Below are 6,418 nucleotides of genomic sequence, written 5' to 3'. Positions count from 1 at the left end.
TATTTTTAAATATAATTAAAATTTTAAACAAGCTACCCCACTGTCACAATACCGCCAACTGTTGAAAACAGCTAACACAAAGACAGGATAACAATACCATTAGGTTATTATGTGCATTAAACTAGATGAAAAAGCATACATGAAAAAGCATATATGAAAAAGCTTACATTAACTCCAAAGTCAGCTGCCTCATCAGGTAGAGCAACTTCAAATACAACTCCCTTTGCTGGTTTTCTGGTATTATGAATATATGGATTAGATGTGAACACACTGTGTAATCCAACAATGTTCTCTACTCTTATAGATACATAGTAGGTAAAGTTGTGATGTAAATCCCAATGAAGATCCTCCATGGAAAAAGCTGTACAGGTTGGTGGGTTAGCTAACATACAACTTCCGCCAGACGATAAGGAAGAATACGGATAGACCTCTTCACTTCCCGGTGAACTACCTATATAATGAAATACATTGCTTCTGTATATTCATGACAAAGAACAACCCTTTCGTTTTTCAGATCCGAATACAATTTTATGATGACTATTCTCCTAATAGTTGTCAGATTTGATCCCATTCCCGAACACTATTATAAACTACTTATTAAAAACATTATCTTCTTTAAAAAAAAAAGAGTTTTTCGCGAAGGCAGAACTCATGCATAAACTTACCTACGGCCGCTGTAAAGGTAAGTTGCGACGATTCGGGATCAGATACAGTTGCTGCTGACCAATCGGCTTCCAATATCTCATCCTCAAATTTAACCAATACCTCACCACCAAGAGTAAGGGGAATAGTGTGAACTAAGATCGGACCTAATCCCTGGAAAATAATTATAACATGTTTTATGGGTACCATAAGTCTTATCGAAATATTCTAACTTTTTAAACTTTTGTAGAAAAATAAACCAATATTTGATTAAAGTACTAGAATCATAAACAAGCGCCACCAACCTGAACAGTTTCCTTTCCAGCTTTGTTAATTGCCTTAATACTGATAAAGAATTCGGTTCCATCACTAAGTTGCGGGTGGTAGCCACGGTACCAAGAATGGTGATGGGTTGATGTAAATGGTAAAATGTCAGGGGCAGAAACTGAATTTTCTGCAGATGCTAGACCAAATTTATAATTGTAAATTTCTGTATTCATCAAACTACCCTTAGCAGTCCAATTAACATATAACTGAAATAAAATTACTATATGTTATGTTCTTGTCTTGTTTTTAGATTGTTAAGACCTATGAAAATGGGGCTCAACCCGGTAAAGAGAATTCGATAAATATTTTTTACTGCGTTACTAATTCGGATTTACTAGAGATGTGACCAGAATGCCCCCCAATTCCGAAAATAATCACACGGTTCCCGGAATCAACTGCATCTTCTTAGTGGAAATTGCTGACACAGTATTGCTTATATGACATTGTGGGGTCTGCTATACGTCCAAAAATTAGATTGCGTCAATATGATCAATTAAGACTAAAAATTATACAATTTTGTGATATAGCCTCCAAAGTAAATCTAATTCTGATTTACTAGAGATGTGACCAGAATGCCTCCCAATTCCGAAAATGATCACACAGTTCTCGGAATCAGCTGTATCTTGTCAGTGGAATTTGTTGACACAGTATTGCCTATATGACACAGTATTTTATCACCCAATAATACATTCTACAGTAGATATCGCTTGGGTGATAAATTTCATAATCTCCTAAGGAGATATCGCTTTACATGAATTTGATTGATCAGTTAGAAATGAACTACTTTTTTTGTATTTTCAAAGAGCAGTTCATTATTTTATTAAAATTAACTTCTTTTTTTATATTAAAAATGAATTATTTTTATTTAATTGACCTTGATGGAAACACTGGGTCAATATAAAGGACTTGCTGTCAAAAAATGATATATCACTACGCCGTAATCAGGTTCAGTAAAAGTGAAGTCGTCTATAGCAAAGAATTATATTTATTTATTTGTGCATTTATAGAGAATCTCCTACGAGTCTTTTTTCATCGTTTATTTTACTTTATCGACTTGTGTTGATATTTTTGGATATCAAAAAGACTCGTAGGAGATTCTCTATATACCGATTGCTATTCGTCCAAAAATCAAATTGCGTCAATATTATCAATTAAGACTATTATACATCGCACTGGCTCCTTCAACACTACGAAGTATATGTTATTGGGTTTATCTTTTAGTTACGGCTGACCTAGTCGAAACAGTAGAATACGGCGTTAATGACATGCTCTGTTTAGTCCAAATTCTGACTTCACCTCTGGAAGAATATACTTACATGGGAATGCATTGCAAGATACATCTTTGATAAATATACATCTGTAATTGGGTTTTCATCACAAAACATATTCGCCGGATATGTATGTATTGTACCATTGGAAAATCTCTCAATAGGAAAAAGATCAGTAACTTCGACCGTTTTGGCTTTTCTCCTGAAATATATTGATCCATTCTGTTAAAATAGCATTCTCTTCATTTAATTTAGGAATACTTCGAGGTTAAAATTCATCGCAAAAATTCGTCCTATTTTAAGGTTCGTTTGGAATGAAATACCTTATTTATAATGATTTAGTAGCACATTAATTTTTTTAGCTTGTATGTGTAAACAATATGTTGTACTGTAAAATAGTTTAATTTGTTTACTTATTCTAATGTTTTAAAGATATAAATATGGGGATCTTTAATAATGGTTAAGGTGAGGGATGGAGATATAATCAGACTAGGCCTTTTGTTAGCTGAGAATTAACATTAGTTGAACAAGTATTAATGTGTTGGTTTGCTATATAAAATGATTTATTTTAATGAAATATATTAGAAATGTACAGAACTGTTACTAATGATGGTATTGAAAGAAGAAGGGGTGGACATTTGAAACTATAAGGGACGAATGTAAAACGGAAACCTGCCATTGTAAATGAGATAACTAGTATGATAAATACATGGATACAAGAAGTTTAACGTTATATTTTTAATATACGAAAATGACTTAAACTAAAGATTGTACTTACATACAAGCTGCATCTGGGTCTTTAAGTAAATATTTGCGTCTTGTATTTGATATATAATATATTTGATTATTTTCTTTTATTAAACCACCTTTAATTCTAGCCCCTTCTATATCTATTTCACTTATGGTGGGCAATGTTCTATCAACAACAACTCCATCAGAACAAACTGGCATAGATACTTCTAAAGCTCGGTTATATGCTACCACGGTGATGTAATATTTACCATCAGACGGTGCTGTCCAAGAAGCTTGCGTAGATGTAGTCTGTTGAATATCCTAAAAGTATAATAGTATGAGATGAGCCCTTATAAATGTTCTACCATTAAAGGATAAATCTTACCAAAGACAAATACATTTACTTCAAAAAGGATTCATCTTATTTGTTTCATTTCATTTGTAGATTACCTGTCTATTTGCAAGATTTAGTTGAAATTTATTGGCGCCCAAACAAGACGTGGAAAAACCGTACTGATAAAATTTCACTCCACTCTCTCTATCAAAGAAACCTTCCCAGTGTGCAAATAGTTTTAAATCTGGCTGAAAGTCTACTTCCGGTGTACCATATTTACCGTCATGCACCATCCCTTGGTGCGGTGGACTAATATCAATTGTAATCTGAAATTAAAATAAACTCTAATGTATAGACCCAGTTAATAACTGATATATCCACCAGGCAGCTCTATATATCCCTCTAAAGCAAAATTGTTAGTTTGATAAACCCAGCATGACAATGCGCCTTGACAAATCAAATTATTCTACATATAAAAAGGCAGTCACCCTAATAAGATAAATTAGCAGTTATAATATATTCATAACAACGTTGCACTGTTCAATTATCACGCAATAATTAAATCCAAACAAATCTTGCATGGAGCAAGGAAAAATGTAAAGTGTGAAACATTGTAGTGTATATTTGTGGTTATGGTTCCATTTTAAAAATCTAATACATGCCTGTTTAGTTAGAGTTGTTTTTAATTTAGCTTGGTTCATCACAGTAACCACGATACGATAATCATGATCATGCGTACCAGTATTTTTATTGTTTAAGATGCCTTCTCCGGGTGTAGCAGTCTTAGGTGGTTTTATTTGAAAATGGCGATGATAACATGTGCTAGTAGGAATGCAATAACAATTGGCTCCTCTGGCATTATTAGAATATTTACTTTGGCATTCTGCAAGGTTCTGAAAGATAAAATCAATACAGAGTAATCAGTAGTACTCATTAGCTTGTGTGCGAAGAGTTGTCTCCCCTGTTGCAATGTGAAGCCCCATCCCCTCTCTTGAACTAATATTCAAGTATTTTGAGATACAAAATATAGTGTACTCGTTTTTGTTAGAAGAAATAGAGAATTTAATATGAAGTGCACGATATTCACCCAGTTTCCCTATTGGTATATAAAACCTTTCTTTCATTATCGTATACTTACCGTTGTTTCGCCTTGTGGTGGAATACGCTGAGATCCATGTTCTACTTCCGTTAAATGATCCAATAACTTCCATTGTACTGTTTCTATTCCACTATGATCATCATAGGCTACCCATTCTATGCTGTAAATTATTTAACAAGATATCATTCAGTATATACTGTCACTATTACCTACCCTATAAGGTAACTACTATATCATATAATATCAATACATGTGTGTTAATATTTAATATGTTCACAACATAATTCCATCTTTCCTGTCGATAATTCAACCATTCAGTACTATCAACCAAGCGATCTATAACATAATGTTAATCATTCTGATTTGCTCAATATGGCGTCAACGTCAAACAGAAACTGGTCAGATAAACTGAATGAAAATTCTAAATGAAAAGGAAGTAACCTACATAACTCAATTCAAGTTTAGATTAATTTCCATTCTCTTATTGGTAGTTTACAAGTTAAAGGGACTATACCGACTTAAACAGAGTCTCAAAAATAAAAATCCGAGTTCGTATGAAATTTAAGGGCCAAAATATAGAGGAATGGTGTATTTACCTTGTCTCAAAATTTTCAGCTCAAAATATTGAGTTGTTTGGACGCGAACGTCAAAAATGCTTATCCGGGCACGTAACCCTTTTAAGATTGCTGGTCAATTATTTCGTTGGGTGGCCTGATAATCTATCGCCATTCCTTTAGAGGTCTATACAGTGAATGGCCCATGTGCCGTACTGGATAACGAAAGGTAAATTTCACCTACACATTGTTTTTATAAAATAAAAGTCTCATTTTATCCAGACACCGCATAATACAGATTGGGACACCGGTCTCCGTTTCCGGATGACGGGTGTGAGTTGTTTGAAAACATATCACAAATATAGAATTAGTTGCTCGGCCCTTAGGTACGGGATTTTGAGGGGTTTTAACACAAAATTAAGCAGTTTTATTCTCCAAAATATTATCGGGATTGGCCCTTTAACATATGCGACATACGTTGAAGATATCGTTAATATCAGGATGATTGTTCCAGTATTCAAATACTTACACCATTTTATCAAGTTCCTCAAAACCATGAACTGCTAGATTAACCTCATCACCTTTTGTTAACCATAGATTTTCAATAACAGGTGGTGAACTATCAAAATGGACGGTCAACGATTCTTCCTTGTATTGAGATAAAATATCGTAAGCTCTGATAAAATATCGTAAAGTATCGCCATCTTTCAGAACTGGTGTTATTGTCTCTTGTTGATCAAGTCCTAGATCTACGAATTCATTTTGAGAAGGCTGGTTAATCGAACTTCCTCCAGCGTGGTCCACTTTATATATGGTTTTAATACCAACAATTCCTACAACATAAATGGATACTATAATCAAATGTCAAAGAAAAGATCACACCACTCTGTTAATAGAAATTGAACAATCATTTTTTAAGCGAGTGTAATAGTAGGTCTAAACTATTTCATTTTCCTTGCTTTAAAATTTATTGGAATGGTAGAAACGTTTCAGAGTCTACAACCATATCCCATAATTAAGCCACGGTTACCTTGTACATTGCTAATTGCCTGAGTTGTTCTAGACCCATAATTATCATCATATTGAGACTCTACACCAGGTTCTGATCTAACTGCTGCTAGAAAACGACCATTATGATGTATAGTGTTGATATATCTATTAGTCCAACTGATTGTAACAGAATTTAAATTAGTCTGCCATTTGTAATTGGTAGTAGAAAGAGCAGTAGTCACTCTAAGCACACTCCCGGACGTCGTTGTTACAGCAGATGTATCATCAAATATAACCAATCGTCTAGCCTTCTTATAATTTCCAGCTTTATCATAGGCTGATAAAATCATGGAATACACGGCAGGTTTGCTAAAGGTAACATCAACACTTTTCTGTAAGTATAAAATGTTTATTTTTAACAATGACAAACATATTATAAAGTGTTTATACATCGATATCTTCTTGAAACTGA

At 33.7% G+C, this 6,418-nt stretch overlaps 1 long non-coding RNA gene across 1 annotated transcript; it reads right to left on the bottom strand.

Annotated features, from left to right (window-relative positions):
• Nucleotides 1-3,971: 3,971 nt before the first annotated feature.
• LOC126830524 (uncharacterized) lies at nt 3,972-6,295 on the bottom strand. The gene is made up of 4 exons (XR_008789062.1): nt 5,987-6,295; nt 5,486-5,789; nt 4,442-4,562; nt 3,972-4,196 (listed from the first exon to the last, which is right to left on the bottom strand). It is a non-coding gene; the product is annotated as an uncharacterized LOC126830524 (long non-coding RNA).
• Between the last annotated feature and the right edge of the window lie 123 nt (nt 6,296-6,418).

The sequence above is a fragment of the Patella vulgata genome, chromosome 8, assembly GCF_932274485.2.
Source record: "Patella vulgata chromosome 8, xgPatVulg1.2, whole genome shotgun sequence".
Lineage (NCBI taxonomy): Eukaryota > Metazoa > Mollusca > Gastropoda > Patellidae > Patella > Patella vulgata.
Note: the sequence above shows the minus strand (reverse complement) of the source record. Positions and strands in the feature narration are given on the sequence as shown.